The sequence below is a fragment of the Aedes albopictus genome, chromosome 1 (genome assembly GCF_035046485.1).
Source record: "Aedes albopictus strain Foshan chromosome 1, AalbF5, whole genome shotgun sequence".
In the NCBI taxonomy this organism is placed as follows: domain Eukaryota; kingdom Metazoa; phylum Arthropoda; class Insecta; order Diptera; family Culicidae; genus Aedes; species Aedes albopictus.
Window position 1 is genome coordinate 263,102,906 of NC_085136.1, and position 19,847 is coordinate 263,122,752.

A 19,847-nucleotide genomic window follows, 5' to 3' on the forward strand; every position below is an offset into this window, starting at 1 on the left:
TCCTGGAGGTATTTCTGGATGAATTTCTGAAGAAATTCATGAATAAATCCCTGAAGAAGTCCTTGAGAATTTCCTGTAGAATGTCCTGGAGGAATCCATGGAAGAAGTGCTCGAGAAATTTCAGGAGGAATTCCTGGAAGAGTTCCGGGAGAAATTCCTTTAGGATTTTCTGGAGGAATTTGTAGAGCAATTCCTTGAAGAATCCCGGGAGGAAATATTGAACAAATTCTGGCAGACATTCCTAAAGGATTTTTTCTAGAAGAAATTTCATGAGGAATCTCTGGAGGAATTCCTGGGGGTAAATCTGGAGGAATTCCTGGAGGTAATTCTGAAGAAATTTCTGGAGTATTTACTGGAGGAATTATTTGGGGAAATTCTGGAGAAATATATGAGGCTCCATGGAGAAATTTCTGAAGGAACTCCTCGAGAAATTTCTGAAGGAATTTCTGGAGGAATTTCTGCAGGATTTTTTTTAAAAGAATTTCTGAAGAAATTTTTTAACGAATCCCTGCAGGAACTCCTTGAGAAACTCCTAGAAAAAGTTCTTGAGGAATTCTTTGAGGAATGCAAGGAGAAATCCCTGTAGTTCTGGTGATAATTCCCAGAGGATTTTTAGAGGAATCCCTGGAGGAGTTCCTGGTAGAATTTCTGGCGCTGTGGAGCGGACCTGGTGTGATGGTTAGAACACTTGACTATCACGCCGAGGACCTGGGATCGAATCCCACTCCCGACAATCTCGCAAAATGTGAGTTCTTCATTCGGAAGGGAAGTAAAGCGTGGGTCCCGAGATGAACTAGCCTAGGGCTAAAAATCTCGTTAATACAGATAAAAAAAAGGTTCTGGCGCTCTTCCTTAAGAAATTTCTGAAAGAATTTTTGCGGAGGAATTTTTGCGGAATTTCTGAAGAAATTCATGAATGAATCCTCGGAGGAATTCCTGTCGAAATGCCTTGAGAATTTCCTGGAGGAATCCATGGGGGAATTTTTCGAGGAATTCTAGGAGGAATTCCTGGAAGAGTTCCGCTTCATTTAGGATTATCTGGAGGAATGCGAGGATCAATTCTTGGAGGAATCCCTAGATGAAATATTGTAGGAATTCTGACAGTCATTCCTAAAAGAAAATTTCAGGAGGAATCTCTGGAGGAATTATTGGAGTATTTACCAGAGGAATTATTTGAGGAATTTCTGGTGAAATATATGAGGCTTCCTGGAAAATTAATGGAGGAATGCCTGAAGGAACTTCTCGAGGAATTTCTGAAGGAATATCTGGAGGAATTTCTGAAGATATTAATTATTGCATCCCTGGAGGAATTCCTGAAGAAATTTCAGGAAAAAAATCTCGAGCAGAAGAAAATATCAACAGCATAATATTTTTTTTTTAATTTTTACTAACGTGTATTTTAACTTAAATGCTAATTCTACACTCCATAATAAAATATGTTATTTTGGCATAACAACTGTATAATGGAATTGGAAATTTATATGTTATTACCATATCTTATTTTGTTATAAACTTGTCTGTCATAAGCGGCAAAATAACAAAAATCATAACAAAAAATGTTCCTGGAATACCAATATAATAATAAGTTTTATTAGATCAAAAACATTTTAATAACATTGAATCTTGCAATAAATTTGAGAAATTGTTATTACTGTGTTAGAGTTCATCATATATTTATACATTTTCAATAAAAGAATAATAACAAAACTTGGTCTACAACAAAGCATATAATTGAAATGTTATTTAGTGGATGAATCTCAATAATAATTTGATCATAACAAAATAAGATTGCCAGGCAAGACATGTTATAAAAAAGTAATACTTTGATAAGCTCATAATAACAAATTATGATATAAAACAGGCTATGTGATTCTGTTGTTATGAATTTGATATTCCCCTCTGCTCGGGATCCTGGAGAAATTCCTAGGGGATTCCGTGGAGGATTCCCTGGTGGAATTTCTCGCGGAATCATTCGAGGAACTCCCGAAATTCCTGAAAGAGTTTCGGGTGAAATTACTTTAGGATTTTCTGGTGGAGTCCATGGATGAATTTCGGGGAGAATTTTTTGATGATTTTTTGAAGAAATTTATGAATGAATTCCTGCAGGAATTCTTGGATAAATTGCTGGAAAAAATCCTGAAGCAATTCCTGAAGGAATCCGTGGAGGATTTCCTGGACAACTTCCTTGTGGAATTCCTCGAGGAATTCTTGGAAGGGTTCCGGGAGACATTCTTGGGGAACTCAGGCAGAAATTCCTAGAGGACTTTATGGAGGAATGCCTGGAGGAACTGCTGGAGGAATTTCAGGAGTTCTTCCTCGACAAATTTCTGAAAGAATTCCTGGTGGAATTTCTGGAGGATTTTTTGTGGAATTTCTGAAGAAATCCATGAAGGAATTTCTGATGAAATTGTTTGAGAATTCCCTGAAGGAATCCATGGAAAAATCCTTGGAGAAATTTCTTGAGGAATACCTGGAAGAATTCCGTGGGAAATTCCTTTAGCATGTTATGGAGGCATCCGTGGAGGAAATATTGGGGAATACTGACAGACAGACATTCAGGAGTTTTCCTAGAAAAATGTCAGGAGGGATCTCTGGAGGAATTTTAGGAGTATTTACTGGAGGAATTCCTGAGGGATTTATTTGAAGATTTTCTGGAAATATATGAGGCTTCCTGGAGAAATGTCTGAAAGAACTCCCCGAGGAATTTCTGAAGGAATTCCTGGAGGAATTTCTAGAAGAAGTTTCTGAGGAATTTCTGAAGAAATTCAGTAATGAATCCCTGAAGAAATTCCTTAAGAAATTTTTGGAAAAAAAATCCTAATTTCTGCAGGAATCCGTGGAGGGAAATCACTGGTTGCATATTGGAGGAATTTATAAAGAAATTTCTTTAAGACCCCTCGAGGCATTTCTAAAGGAATATCTGGAGGAATTTCAGAAGAAATTCATTATTGAATCCCTGAAAGAATTCCTGAAAAAATCCTGGAGAAACTACTGGAGAAATCTGTGGAGGATTTCCTGTAGAGATTGCTCGCGAAATTTTTGGCAGAGTTCCGGGAAACATTCTTTTAGGATTCTCTGGAGAATTCTGGCTAAAATTCCTAGAGGATTTTCTGGAGAAATCCCTGGAGGAATTTCATGAGGAATTCTTGGAGGATTTTTTTTAGGAATTCCTGTAGGAATTTCTGGCGTTATTTTTCGAGAAATTTCTGGAGGAATTTGTTGAGGAATTTAAGAAGGATTTTTTGAAATGATTCATTGATGAATCCCTGAAGGAATTCCTGAAGAAATTCGTTGAGAATTTCCTGGACAATTTTCTGAAGGAACTCCTTGAGGAATTTCTCATAGAACCCCAATATGAAGTACTTGGTGATGTTGGCACCACAACATGTTGAAACCCCTACTTGGGAATTCATATTGCGTGTAACACCATCATTCTATTTTGCACCATGATCATACATATATTGCACCATTATTATAGTGCCCCCCCTAAGCAAGAACCCTGCGCACGCTAGTGGGTGGTAAATGTACATAGTTAAAATAAAGTACATGGTGGTAAGAAAACTGAGCGAGACAAGCCTTGATTTGCGACGGGTTCTATGGACGACATTGGGCGGAGTACAGGAGAACGATGAGTGACGCGGAGGATGAACCAAGAGCTCGCTGACTTCTACGGTGAATCCAACATCCTGAAAGTGACCAAAGCTAGACGAATACGCTGGGCAGAATATGTTGCGAGCAGGGATGCCATATATACAGATTTATTTTTGAGCATCGGTACAGATTTCGTTTTATATGAAATACAGATTTTTGAGCAGAAGGGTAATTTTATTTTTGTATGGGATACAGATTTTTCTCCCAAATTTTGTATGGGATACAGATTTATGAAAAGAGTGGTACAGATTTTTTTTAAATCATCTGGCATCCCTGGTTGCGAGACTGCCGGACAACAACCTTGCAATATTGGTGTTTGCTTATCATCTTGTTTAGACAAGAAGACGTAAAATATAGAGAGTACGATGGGTGGACCAGGTGGAGCGTGCTCTGTAGGTATTGTGACGGAAAATTGATGATTCACTGTTATCATAAATTTAATGCTGAACTAAAAAAACTGCTTTCAAATCTATCTGCTTCAGTGACACAACTTTCAAATTGTTGATTTCAAAATGTTTTCTGTGTTACTTGGGAGGGGCATGGATAGGTAGAATCCGTTACCTCAAAGAACTGGAAAATACGCGAAAATAATTGGACTGCCTACTCCGGTTCTGTTTAATCTGTATGCCAAAGCTGATTAAAACTAGAAACTGTGTCAATACATAGCAAGTTAAAATATTTATACAAAAGAAAAGTGAAAGGGGCTTAACCACCTGGTCGTCGTAGTTAAAGCTAGGCAACTCATCAATATCGCAGCACGTAGTAGTTTGTTAATGTGCGATCAACCAATTTGGTTTCCCTCAGATTTGATGATCGTAAACATCGTGCCTAACAATATGTTGTCACCTTGCCCGAGGTTTTAAAATCCTATAAAAGCTCCGGGCCAAATATTAATTCCAAAATTATCACCTCAGGCGTTTATGATTTTCTCCACCGTTGTCCGTTGACTTCCCGTCGGCGTCGTCGTCTCGACGGTCGAACCCACTTCAATCTCTGCGCGGTGACAGTATTTAAATCACCTCCTCCGGAGAACTGGAGAAAGCAAGCAAGGGAAGTGTAATTTAATGTTTTTGATATTGAAATTTATGCGTCGGCAGCAGAAGCAGCAGTAACTAAAAACTGAAACCACACCACGCTCTAATCGTTGAGCTGCGCTGAGGTTACAGAAAGCGGAGAAAAGGTGACGCGAAGATCAAGCGGCGGGGTCAGGGAAAAATAACTGAAACTTATTATCATAAAATATACGATTACGGCAGCCGATAGTCGAGAGTGACTTTGACTTGGTTTTTCATAACTCTTAGCTGTGCTGTGGAGTGGATCCCAGCAGCTGTGCTGGTACTGCTAAAGAGTTCACCAAGTGGTTTTCCCCCCGAAAAAACAAGGCTCCTATCGTTCGTTTACGAGGGCCGGTCCGAATTTGTCTAGTCCGGTCCCGGAGTGAACGTTTATCTTCACTCTGTTTCCAGCCAGAGAGCTGGTCTAGCTCCGAGACAAGAGTCATAGCGGGAGGGTGCGACAATATGTGGAGACAAAATGGTTAATGGTAATTTATGCAGAGAACTGCGCCGCCATGCCGTCTTCCATGGAATAGCACGTCGGGGTGTAGCTCCGGTAGCCGAGAGGCAGTTTGACAATGTAACAAACAAACGATTCTACAAGCACCGGGAGAGGTTACATGGCAATAATATTCAAATTTTTATGATCTGGTGTCTCCAAGGATGGATGTTTGCTTTCTGGAGGCATGGGAATAACGTTTCGAGCCTGGGAGAAAAAAGTGACGAACTTTGAATTATTTTATGGCGTTATGGATGAGTTGAGAAATTGTTGTGTTTTGAGTTATTGAAGAGGAATTCGAGAAAAAAAGGTCGTTGTGACTAATTGACTGACAAAGAAATGCTATGAATACTAACAGTTCCATTGAAAAAAACGTCTATTTGCAGATTTCAGATGAATGTTTTATGAGAGCATTCATGTTCCAACTGTTGAGGCGCCTCAACAAAATTGGTATTAAACTGGAACCTCTTTTTATACACATGGCTGGGGTTGCATAAATAAAAAAAGCATAAAAAGAGGGAAATTTGTGCAAAAATTAAGTTTGGACTTTAAAGAGGGAATCTAGTACTCGCGAAGGGGCGTTCCAGAGGGTTGTTTCAGGGGGTTTCAAGAGCCTTTTAAGGGGTCCTGTCTGGTTTTGTTGGCTTTTTCATGGGATAAAGGAGAGTTCAGGGATATTTCAATACAGGTTATCTTCGATATAGCGTACAAAAAAGTTTTCTCTTTGTAGGTACGTTATTATCGAAGTGTACGTTATATCGAAGCAGACAAAAATTTAATATGTTTATGCTAGTGTTGATTTTTTCGGACGAGATATAAACCCCAAATAATGATTTCGGTCAAATTCACAAAACCAATAATGAAAAACATGAGTTTTCAGGAAAGACTAATTTTGTTTTTTTTTGTGCTTCGATATAACCACAGACAAACAGACGTAACACTCTGATAATTCCCATCGTACACCGATTTAACGGTCTTTTTCAAAATTTGATAGTTGGCCAACTGCTCAACCGTGGCGCTCGCATCGTTTTTGTTCGAGTTTGACGTTTGCTCACTACCGCCACCTAGTTGGTGGTCGGCCAAACATAGTCCTTTTAGCATTGGGCAAATATGTTTCCGTGACTATGATTTGAACCGAAAAATGTTCGAGGTGTTACATCTGTTTGTCTGTGATATAACGTTCACTTAATATTTCCCCAATTTGCGCTATTTTTGGATAACAAGGCTGATGCTGCAACACAAAATTGGTTGAGTGATTTAGTAGTTGTACGTTATATCGATTTCGCTATATCGAGGGTACGTTATATCGAAGAACACCTGTAGTAAGGTACACCGGGGCAAGTTGGAACGGGTGGGGCAAGTTTCATCTGATGAAATGAAATAGATTTCTATACAGTTTGAAATTTTTTCTTAGGGGCTTTAAGGCTAATTCAGGGGATCTCAGAAGGCTGACAAGGGCGTTTCAAGGCATTTCAAAGTCATTTCAGAGAGTTTCGGAGAGGTTTCAAGGGGTTTTCAGTTGAGTTCTGGAGCATATTAAGGGCGTCGAAAGGAGTTTCAGAGGCATTTCAAATTGGTAATGATGATTTCAAGGGCGTTTCAATGGGAGGTTTCAGAGGCGTTTCAAGGTCTCGTCGTTGGGGGTGAGAATGGGTCAAAAAAGGATACTCAATGATTGTTTGGTATATAACAAATGCAATTGAAGTCGGAATAACTTTTTATTTGGTATGTATACTCTTCTATATGGTAATAAAAGTTTAGCAAGAAAGTATCACATTACATGAATTACTTACTAAACTACAAATGATTGAATATTGACCCAATCTCACCCCTTAGAGGGGGTGAGAATGGGTCAAAGTATTCGAAGTCACCTATCTTAGAATATAAGTTAATTTTATTGATCATAACTAGTAAATCTATTTAAAATACAAAGTAACCATGACGAATAATAATTTAGGTAATTTTAAAAGATGATAAATCCACCTAAAAGGGCTAATACAACCGAAAAAATGGGTGAAATTTGATAAAATAACGTTTGTATGTTGTATCGCTATTTTTAGCCACCATAATCATCCTCATTTAAAGTTTCAACCTCCTAGAGAGGAGGGAGGAAGATTACAATGAGGGAAGGACACATTGAAAGATTGATTGAAAAAAATGATATTTTTAGTATACTGCATAAGAAATGTTTAACCAAGTCCTCCGTTATAAACTCTTATGTACATGATCATTGGCCTCTCAAGATAGAGGGTCGTTCAAATATTATGTTATACAACATTTCATATTATTAGACCCTCTCTCGCAATAACATTTAAACGAATATGCAGTACACTAAAGGCTAGATGGTGATTAGAGGAGCTGTCCTAACGCATGGGTGTATTTTTATAAATGATTTTAGGCACTAAACGTATGAACACACTCGCTTGACGCTTCTTCGACATATTTTCGAAAAAAAACGTGCTTTTATGAAGATACGGTAAACATGGCACCACTTTAAAGTCAATTGGGGACTGGATGACAAGTTGAATTTTTAGTTAAGGTTATGTGCTCGATAACTTGCTTGACCCAATCTCACCCCCATTCTTAATATTTAGACATAGGGTCGAAAATATTGAATTTTTAAATAAAAGTGCATTGACAGTCCACTTTTTTCGTTGCATCAACCAGGTAATACCTACAGCTAACTACTTTTAAGAAAATTTATGGTTAGGTGCTTGTGTGGAACATTGCGAAGGAGAAATTTTTTCAGAGAGATTTACTAGTAGTTTCATCACATAAGTTTAGCCACAAATCTAACAAAAAACGATTATTGCTAAACATCTTATTCTACATCATGACATTTAAAAACATCTCCTCTTTGAAATAATATAATGTTTTCAATATAAATTAGCGATAGTTGACGAGTTATTTCAAATTTTATGTTTCTCCATTTTCACCCAATCTCATCCCCCAGACCCATTGCACCCCCATCGACGGTATTGTATGTCAGGGCTGTATCAGGGAGTTATACTCTTAGTTCAAAGGGCATTTCAGGAGCGCTCCAAAAGATATTGTGATGGGGTTCTGAAAACCCTCTGAAACTTCCTGAAATACCTCCGAAATCCTCTTAAAACCCACATTAACCCCATGTATCGCACCAGATACCCGCCGTAACCCACGAAAACACCTTCGTAACGCCTTCGTAACGTTTCTTAATTCCGTTAAAAATGCTCTGAAACTTCCTGAAACGCCCAAAACGCCTGCATAACGCTTCTGAATCCCGCCGAAAATGGTTTGAAACTTCCTGAAATGCCTTAAATATCCCTCATTTCATTTTTGCAGAAAAAAGCAAACAACCAAAAGGCATTCTATATAGAAATTATCCTTACGAAAGTTAGGATCTTGGACTAAAGCCACTTGCGCTGAACCATTTTTCAAAAGTCAGCAAAGATTGAAAGTTGCTATTATTTAATGCTGGAGATTGATCTAAGCCATTCTAACCGTAGCCTATGCCCAAACTAGGCAAGATTAAACTTTTTGCAACAATATTGCACAAGGATACCACCACGATCCACCAAAACAACGATGCACAGTATGAGCCTCCAGATAACACCTTTCAAATCCTGCAGGAGTTGTATCCCCGTTTTTCCCCCATTAAAAAACGACATTCGTAAATTTCGTCTTTTTTGTAGAAAAATAAACATATCTCATCAACGCATTGACGGATTTTTAAAATTTATGCCTGAAAATAACCGTATTTTCTAGTGTCAATTTCTTGATTTTGCTTTGGCTGACCAAGCCATGTGGGAAATTACACTGTTGAAAATGCTTTAACATCCATGTGCACAACAGAACATGTGCTCGATGAACAAATTGAGATTTGAAATTATGAAAAGAAATCCACGTACTCCGGTGAGACTCGAACTCACGACTCCCAATTCGCTAGACGGGCGCTTCTATTCCTTCAAGCTACGGAGTCACTCGACTATCTCCGTCGCCAGCAGGCCTAGAACTGAACTCGATTCCACAATCGCACATGGTTATCTTCTTTTCACAATCCAAACCCCCTTCGGATGGGATTAGATGAACATCTAACACATTGTCTGTTGTGCACATGTATGTCAAAGCGGGAGAGGAAGTTATTTTTAATTGTCGAGAACTTCGGGCACTGCCTCCCAATCACTTATTGGTATGGCAATTAGTGTGCAGTCGGACTCTCGACGGGTCGGTCCTCGGCCGACCGAATACGGTAAGGGTGACCGTAGCACCTTACAAATGTCAATTTCTTGATTTTGCTTTGGCTGACCAAGCCATGTGGGAAATTACACTGTTGAAAATGCTTTAACATCCATGTGCACAACAGAACATGTGCTCGATGAACAAATTGAGATTTGAAATTATGAAAAGAAATCCACGTACTCCGGTGAGACTCGAACTCACGACTCCCAATTCGCTAGACGGGCGCTTCTATTCCTTCAAGCTACGGAGTCACTCGACTATCTCCGTCGCCAGCAGGCCTAGAACTGAACTCGATTCCACAATCGCACATGGTTATCTTCTTTTCACAATCCAAACCCCCTTCGGATGGGATTAGATGAACATCTAACACATTGTCTGTTGTGCACATGTATGTCAAAGCGGGAGAGGAAGTTATTTTTAATTGTCGAGAGCTTCGGGCACTGCCTCCCAATCACTTATTGGTATGGCAATTAGTGTGCAGTCGGACTCTCGACGGGTCGGGACATGGACGGGTGCACATGGATGTTAAAGCATTTTCAACAGTGTAATTTCCCACATGGCTTGGTCAGCCAAAGCAAAATCAAGAAATTGACATTTGTAAGGTGCTACGGTCACCCTTACCGTATTCGGTCGGCCGAGGACCGACCCGTCGAGAGTCCGACTGCACACTAATTGCCATACCAATAAGTGATTGGGAGGCAGTGCCCGAAGCTCTCGACAATTAAAAATAACTTCCTCTCCCGCTTTGACATACATGTGCACAACAGACAATGTGTTAGATGTTCATCTAATCCCATCCGAAGGGGGTTTGGATTGTGAAAAGAAGATAACCATGTGCGATTGTGGAATCGAGTTCAGTTCTAGGCCTGCTGGCGACGGAGATAGTCGAGTGACTCCGTAGCTTGAAGGAATAGAAGCGCCCGTCTAGCGAATTGGGAGTCGTGAGTTCGAGTCTCACCGGAGTACGTGGATTTCTTTTCATAATTTCAAATCTCAATTTGTTCATCGAGCACATGTTCTGTTGTGCACATGGATGTTAAAGTATTTTCTAGTTCCAAAATTTTGTAGAAGACGCCAACTGTGTAGAATTTAAAACATAAAAGTTATTCGAAAAAAAAAATCGAATTTTTGGGGTCCACCCTGCCACATTTTTTTAAAATTGCTCTAGCACAATAGACAAAAAATGACCTACAAAGTTAGCGTCTTCGGCAAAGTTTCTCCAAATAGATCGAAGAAAAACTTTCTAGAATATTCCTCTGAGCTGACTTAAAAACTGAAAAAGCTGAAAATTTTATTTTGATGTTTTGCGGGACCACCCTAATTTTGATAACCATCAAATCATAGCCCATAACTATAGTAACAATATGGCCGAGGACACTCACTTTCTAAAGCATCAGCTTCATGGTCAAAATAATTGTTTCCTACTAAATTCGTGATCTGACCCAGTGTCATAAATTAAATATATTGACGCTTAGTCATTGCATCATGACGATAAGTCATGAAACCATAGCGCTGAGACATGAAACTATGACTCTTAATTTTGTAAATATGATTCCTAGTCATATAATTATCTCAGAAAAGGCGTGTGATCTACCTTTCTTTTCTGTGAGAAATAGAAATGCTGTTTATTTTCATGTTTTCTGATTTCAAAGCGGTTATTTTCCGAAGAAAGTTGCAAAGAAATTGACCAAGGAACTCTAAAGGCTGCTAAAGTTCCCAAAATAAATTGCCTGAGAAATATTTAAAGAAGTTTCCAAAAACATCCAATGCACTTAAGAAATAAAGAAAAAAAAATCCGAAAGAATGGCCATAGGAACACCAGTAAAAATTTAATATCGAACTACAAAATGGAATTCCACAGCTGTTTTAGGAGAAACTGCCAAAGAAATTGATTCAACCGGAAATATTCCCAATTGCCGAAGAAATTTTCTAAATAATGGATTACCCGCATAGGGCGCGTTTGCAGCTGATCTGCAGTTGTATTTTTATGGCAGATAGCATCTAAACTTAAATTTCTCGAAACAATATACTTTTCTCGAAAAAAAATATACATAGTTGACACCAGTGCTGGAAAACCGTGAGTAAAATCGGTTTCGTGCTGCTGAGGTTCGCGATCGTTCGACAGGAACACGAGCGAGAGGTTCGCATCATTCTCTACTGCGATGCTTTTGTGTTTCAGTGGTTCATGGCTAATTTTTCACTAATGAAATCAAATTTTGGTAAACTTTTTCGTTGAATGAATCATTGGAATGGTAGTTGTCCAATATAATCATAAAACACTGAATTAATTATCTTTAGGGGCAAAGAAAGGCAACGAACCAAGTGTCAACAAATTGCGATCCTTTTGGCAAACCAACTGCGATCCGGCTCATTTGACATATTTGTTTTGTGTTGGTTCTTCGCTTCGGCAAACCGTGGACCACTCTTGCTTTTTTGGTTCGCGAGCACGAGTACAAAGTTTGTATTTGATGTGAACCAAAAATCACGTCAAATGCATGATGCTTTCCACCACTGGTTGGCACCCAAGCGGTCATCATTGTGCACAACCACTACCTATTTTTTTCAGGTTACCAAAAGAATCTTCGATGGAATTTGATATAGGAATTCCAGTAAAAAATGCAAAAAATAAATGGAAATATCAACGAAAAAAAAAGCTTGAAAAATTCTCAAAGTATTTCTGAAGTATTTTCTTGAATTAAATTTCTATAGAATTACAGAAAAAATAAAAAAAAAATATCGAAGAAATTGCTAAAAGAACTCCAAAATGATTTACTAAGAAACTGCTAAAGGATTCACATAATACAGCTTTTACCGTAGACGTACATATTTTGTAGGTATAAAAGCGGTATTCATTGAGCATAAGCGACACCATTTTTTTAGTAACGGTGGAGAAATTTGCCTTTAGATACTATTCGCATCTTCCACACAATGAAGAAGGTAGGTCTTAAAAAAAATATCGTAATGAATCGCCAAATATAGGGTGACGATGGGTATTATCGGCAGTTTTGTTCTCTTCGTCATGGCGGGTTTTTGTCAGCTAAATACCTTGAAACTTTATCGTATAATTCAGTTTGGTTAGGAAGGATTTGAGGCCAAGTCTGAGTTTAACAGCTTTCAAAAAAACCCCCTTGACGAAGAGAACAAAACTGCAGAGAATACACAATTTCCCCTACAGAAGAATCCCAGATATTCCATATGGCCGAATAAATTTCCCAATGAATAACCTAAAATAGCGGAATTGGTTGGGAAAACACCAAATAATTTCCAAAAAACTAAGAAACTATTTTCCAAACAAATAAGCGAGGTTTCTACCGAAGATTCCTCCAGAAATTCGTTCAAAAAATTAACAATTTTCCGAAACTGGTTATAATAGATTACTCGGCTAGAAAATACTAAAAACAAGTTCAATGAGATATCCAAACAATTGCCCGATTTTTTATAATGGAACTGTTGATGAAATTATGAATTTCCGTAGAATTGCCAAAGCTATGAAATCTCAATAAATACCGAAGAAGTTCATGAAGGGTTTTCAGAAATCATTTTCAAATAATTTGCTAAAGAAATTATCAAAAACTTTTTAAAAGGATTTTTGCAGAAGAAATTTAAAAAAAATGTCTAAGAAATGGCCCAAGAAATTCAAAAACAATCGCAAAAATGATTCAACAATTAAAAATTAAAATGGCAAAATGATTGCTAAAAATTTTCCAAGGAAGTTTCTAAATAAACTGTCGATGGAATTGCCTTAGGAACTTCTTAAATAAATGTCTTCGGAATTACCGAAACAAAATCTGATAGAATATCGGTAAGAGCTACCGAACTTATTCTCAAAGTAAATTGCAAAAAAGTTCAAATTCATCGATTTCCGAAGAATTTAATAAATTTTCTTTTTTTTTTGATAATTCCTTTAAGATTTACTTCCCATAAATTTCAGGAATTCCACCAAGCTGCGCAATTTATATGAGATTCGTGCAGTAACATTTTGATAGGAATTGCGGACTGAGCAGCTTGTGCAAACTTGGTAGAATTTCTGAAATTTATAGGAAGTTAAACTTTAAGAAATGCTCACAGAAGAAAGGAATTTCCAAATAAATAATCGAGAGAATTCCCAATGGAGTTGCCAAGGAAAATAAGAAGAAAATACTAAAATAATACCAAGACATTGTCGAAGGATTTCACAAAAGAATTATTGATTGATTGATTGATTTGTCTTTCTAAAGAGACTTTCACCAAAAAAAGAATTATTTCCACATGATATCATAAAATAATGTATGAAGAAACTGTTTTACATAATTCGAATTGCCGATGAAACTGCATGAGTAATATCAAAAGAATCTGCCAAATCAATTCCAAAGGGTTCACAGAATCAATTCCTAAAAAAAAATCGAAGCGATTCTAACAACATCCTGTATGAATTCTCGAAAGTGATGCAGTGGCATCTGAAGAGTTATTGAGAGCAATGACTCAATTAATTCATGAAAGAATTTGTGAAACATTTCCTGAAAAAATCTCCACCAGTATTGGTTAAGAAACCTTGTGAAAATATTTTTTTTAAGATATTCGAGAGAAATTATCAAAAGAACATTTGAAATATTTTATAAAATGTTCCCTGATAGGATCACTGGAGGAACTTCCGCAGAAAACCCTGGAACAATACATGAAATTAAAAAAAACTTGAGGAATTCCCGTAGAAACCATAAAAGCCCTTGTGGAATTTCACAGAAAATACATGAAGGCATCCTAGGGAAAGAATAAGAGAAAAGCTCAATAGAATTAGGAAATCTGAAAAGTCATTTGCTAAAAAAAAAATTTCAAATTTATTCTTAAACGAGTTTAATCTAATCTAATCTAATCTAATCTAACACATACGCAGCCAGTACAAGAAAGCATCCTGGAAAATAATCGGGTAAGATTACACCCGATCATTTTTCTTGTCAGTATTGATGCTTGCAGCATATCGATGATATGACACAAGCGTCAAAGCGGCCAGGCCTACTGCGTAGCGTTTACCGCAAAGATGATTGTTTGAAATGATTCGATTTCCATAAGCTCATAAATATTTCAAATCGGATCACTTCTAGAATCTTCAGGGGAGGAAGGATGCGTGGACATACCGTACCAAACGCTCCGAGATTTGATAAATTATTTAGTTGTGTATATGAATGTAATAATGGCACATTAAAAAGAAGCATGAAACGTTCTCACCAAATTTAAATTGATCGTCCGTGAACCCTTTCATTGATAAATGATATTTCTGACGTCCGTCTGGTGGCTTGATGTTGGCAACAGGATTCCTTTTGAAGGCGACGTTTGGGTGACGTAGTACCAAACGGCTCATCCAGTTGATAGCCGCTTCTCACAGCGTTCGGACGTGCTTTGATTTCCTCTAGTGCTACGTATCGGTGAATATGAGTGGTTTTCGTAAAAACACTCTGGTGGTAGATTTCAGTGTTCTGCCTTCGCGTCCAGAAGTTGGGAAGGTCCACCAGTTTCTGGAACACGAGATTAAACTATCTCTATCTGATGTAAAGAGTGTCCAGTTCCACAACACCCGAAAATGTGTGTTTGTCGAAATGGTGGACTGTGTCACAGCGCAGCGCTATGCAAAAGCGCATAACATCAAGAGATTTTTTTCATGCAAAGGCAAGCTATTCAAAATCCCTGTGTTCGTGGATAGCGAGGCGGTAAGTGTCCGAGTACACGATCTTCCGCCGTCCGTGCCACACACAACTGTAGCCAATTTTATGATGCAGTTCGGAGATGTGCTTTCAGTGCAAAGCGAACTTTGGAGGCATTACTTCCCTGGGTTACCGAACGGAGTTCGAGTGTTGCAGATGAAGGTCAAACACCCCATCCCGTCATTTATCTCGATCGCCAACGAGGTCTGCTTCGTGGAGCATCCCAATCAAATCCGCACCTGCAGGCGGTGCGGCCGAGCGACACATCCAAAGCAGAATTGTGTGGAGGCAAACAATCCCGAAACTATCACCACAACACCATCAGTAACAGCAATACTACCAAGCGAACAAATGTTCAGTGATGCTGATTTCCCCCCGATAAGCATCGATTTAACTCAATCGGACGAGGTCATCGAAACATCGGCAAATAGCAAGCGCACACTGCCCGAACAAGAAGCACCGAAAGCTGTACCTACGGTCGCTGTGGATGAAGCAGAGCGACACAATACGACTGGAGAGGACGACAACAACGACGACGACAATGACGACGACGATGAGGAGAATGATGGTTCATCATCTCCATGCGAGGCCAACGATGGTACCTACAAACGACGGCTGTCAACGAACCGCGGCAAAGATAAAAAGAAGATTTGTTGTACCCTGGCATCACAGAGTGTCTGTGATACCGTTTCGTTTAATATTTCAAATATGAAAGACAGTAATTGGCCCCGTAAAGCCTAAGCGCGCATGGGCCTATCAAATAAATGAACTAATAAAAAAAAAAAAAAAAAAACGGCTCATCCAAGCCGAGCGATGAAAACACGTTTTTTCTTCCACTGATAGCTTTTCAACACGAAAATAAAACCAAACTAACAAAATTGAGCCCGGCACCAGAAGCAATTCTTAATACAAATCGTGAGGCATTTATTCCAATGTAATATATTGATATACGGATATTTCACATAACTCAATTCTTTTCTCCTAACCGAGTGCGGCGGGCGGAACACCAACCCAACCATCGACGTCAAAAGAGTTCGCATCGTTGGGAAAATACGGCACGGGACTTCACGGAGATCTACTTTTCACTCGCGGAATAACTGCCCGAGTGGCGTAGTGCCGCACAGATCGCTAAAAGAATCGCGGAAAAACTTTTCACGAAAACACAAAAAAAAATGCAAAAAATGCTTGACAAGCAAAAACACCCAAATTTATTCTTAAACGAGTTTAAGAAAAAAAATCCGATAAAAACTCTGCATTTATTTTCGAAGAAATTCTCGGAAAATTCATGGAGAAATTGTCGATGGAATCCAAGACATGTTATCGAAAATAATGATTTTCGAAGAAAATTTTAGAAAAATCACGAAAATTGTGACACCGGAGCTTTACGGTTTTCGGATGTAGAAAACATACACTGTAGAACTGTGGTCTAGAACTAACTTTATTACTAATGCTAAGCCTTATATATATGAATGAATGTACAATACATTCTACCTGATTTGACTCATTATCTTTTGGGTCCCTTTCTTATTATCTCTACTTTGTTATCGCCGCCACTATCGGTGCGTCACTATTTTCATTACAATTTATGGGTCTCTTTCTTGGTCCTTCGTAGAAGATTAGTTTATGACGTAATTGTCTTGGGTAGCAGAGAATTATCAACTATGCGCATATTGCAACTAACAATATGCCATGCGGTGCGCTGTATAACTTAAGGAAAATGACAACTTGAGTTTGAAATGCAAATTGATTGATTCGCGTTCGTTACATTCCGGACCCCGTAAATCTACTAGATTTACAATAATAATTGTCGATAAGCGATTTATTACTTATTATATGAAATGATATTAATATTGTCTTTTTACTTAGGACTAGACATTTGTGTTGAATTTTGGATACACATTTCCTCTATACAGGTTCATTTCTGTTTCTTCTGTTTCATTGTTTGGTTGTTGATTCTCTTCTGAACATCTATTATTTTCCATTTTGTTTACCGTCTCCCTTCTAATGTTTTTATGCGACAAAAAATTAGTTAATGAGTCCCAGAATGATGCTATTAGTTTCCAACTGAAACCATAGATGTCATATAATATCTGACTATGTATGATTGTATCAACAATAAATTTTAAACCTCGAGCGAATAGGTAAATACCGATGAATGTTGACGTAGTGTTTCCCAACCATGTGCTCCAAGACAACACTTTGTTCCAGTACTTATGTATTGCACCATCAATTATTTTCTCAGATAATAAAGCATCAAATCTAAAGCCTTGAGTATTAGGATTTTGTCCAGCTAAAATTTTATAAACTACAGAAGATGCTACACGTCTTTCGCCTTGTTCATATATCATGTTCCTCATTTTGACCAAACTGTTGGAATCATAAACCCCACTCTCCATTAAGTTTGGCAATGGCGTGTATGACCAGCTGGTAACAATATCAGTTGATAGTTTACTTGGCGCAGTGGTTTCTCGTAATCTTCCATCTGTGGTGTACCATCTGCTCCCAAATTTGAATTTGGCAGGAAGTAGAGGAGTACACTCTATTTCTGTTCCTAATGTTTGTAAAACGCGTGTAACTGGAGCTAAAAACATTGACACATTATTGTAAAAAACGGGAATTTCTTGATAACATTGCTCAGTAAATCTTGGTGTAATGTAAACAGGTTTACACTCCAAAACGTGCAAAACTTCGCCAGCGACTACTGCTGTGTAACCATTTCTCTTCATTATGCTGCTGACGAATTCATTCGGGTTAAGCCTAGCCAGTGTAAGCTTAGTTTCTAAAAGAACTTTATCTAACTTACACATTTCAGCCATAACCATATTGTAAATATCATTTAAAGATTGACCAATATAACTTTCTACAAGAGTAATTTTGGAATTAAAATAAGTAAACAAATCCAAATTTTTTCCACTGTTTGCTTTTCGTGTAAATGGAGATCTAATACTCTCTGTTTCAATTATTAAAATTCTAGGATGATCAGTAGTAAATCCGTTGTAACCACAAATGCGAGTATCTTCTCGTGTTTTGATCGAAAATACTTGCTTTTCTGAAATAGTGCTGTAAACCACTGAATGAGTTTGCTTTATATTACCCTCTAAACTTGTAGTTTTATTGACAAGTCCTTCATAAATTACTTCAAATTCAGTTGTTTCACAGGACTGATTCAAGTCTACATTCCAGGTCAAATAACCTTCTTCGGAATCTAGACATGTTCCAATTGAATACGAACACATTAAACCATTTTTCAAATATATCTGATCATTTTCAAGGTCAATATTTGCAATATAGTCGTATAGAGCAATCTCGTACTCATAATAAACTAGTGCCCCAGTCCATGTATAGAATGGTGTACTATATGTGCCTCCGTTGCATGAATTTCCAGTCACGCTACCTACAATAAGCGTTTCACCCCTTGTAGTGGAATTTAACTTCAGCTCATTAATTTGTCTGTCATGAGTCAGCGATACAATTCCTAAAGCGTGTACCTTTGTACATTCTTCTGAATTGAACTCTTTGACGATGTAAGAATATCCATACTGATAATCTGAAGTATGCGAAAATGCTCCACAATGTCTTATGGACCTTCGAATTATTACCTTACATTGAAGAACTTTAGTTAAACTTTTTACATTCCTTTGTAAAACCTGTATTGTTATTTCTGTTGAACTCAAATTACTTTTCTGAGGAATACAAGAAGCTACATCAAGAAGCGAGTAACTTGTCATGTTTACCTCTGGGTTGGCACAATCAAATGCTATCAATCCTCTAGTTTCGAAACCAAAGATTAATGTAAACATGTATACAAGCAACATAAACGATATGAAGTTACTAGGATTTTTTGTTCTTATGGTTTTATTCGAACGTAGATTGCACATTTCTTCATGATCATCTTGATTCGGGATTAAATCTGGTGAATCTAGTTTCTTCGGTTCTGAAAGTGGAATTGTGTCATGACTTCCTTGAAAGTTTTGAGTTTGTTGAAATAAATCATCATTTGTTTCTAAAGATGGCTTTGGCTTTTGAATTTTCCGAACATCTAAAACTGCCACTTTGACGGCTGGTCTTTCATAAATACCTTTAGATGTTTTAATTTCAGCAGATCTTACTTGTCCATCTTTAGCCATTCTAACACTGATTACTCGACCTTTCAGCCATGTTCCAGGAGGTGCCTTATCATCAGTTATTACAACAATATCGTCAACTTTAATAGGTTCAATTTGATTAGTCCATTTATTTCGTTTCAACAGTAATGGAAGGTACTCTTTCGTCCACCGAACCCAAAAATATTTCCCATAGTTTTGAACCTTTTTCCAATGATGTTTTTCTAAGTGAATTGCAGTTGGATCATAAGGTGGTACATATTCTCCAGCACGACCAATTAGAATATGAAATGGTGTCATTATTTCGTCGTCGATATCTTCTACTGGTATGTGTGTTAATGGACGAGAGTTTAGAATAAATTCTACTTGGATCAGAGCAGATCTTAAAATTGCTGGTCGTGGTAAACGACTACCATACTGCTTCAGCATTTTATATAGCGATAACTTTATGATTTTAATAAGCCTCTCCCATACTCCGCCGAAATGGGATGCCGCGGGAGGATTGAATGTCCATTTTAAGGCTAATGCTGCCGCATCACCGTTTCTCATTCTTTTATCAATATTCACAATTAGTTCTTTTAATTCATTGTCAGCTCCAACAAAGTTGGTGCCATTATCGCTGTAAAGGTGCTTAATTTTTCCTCTT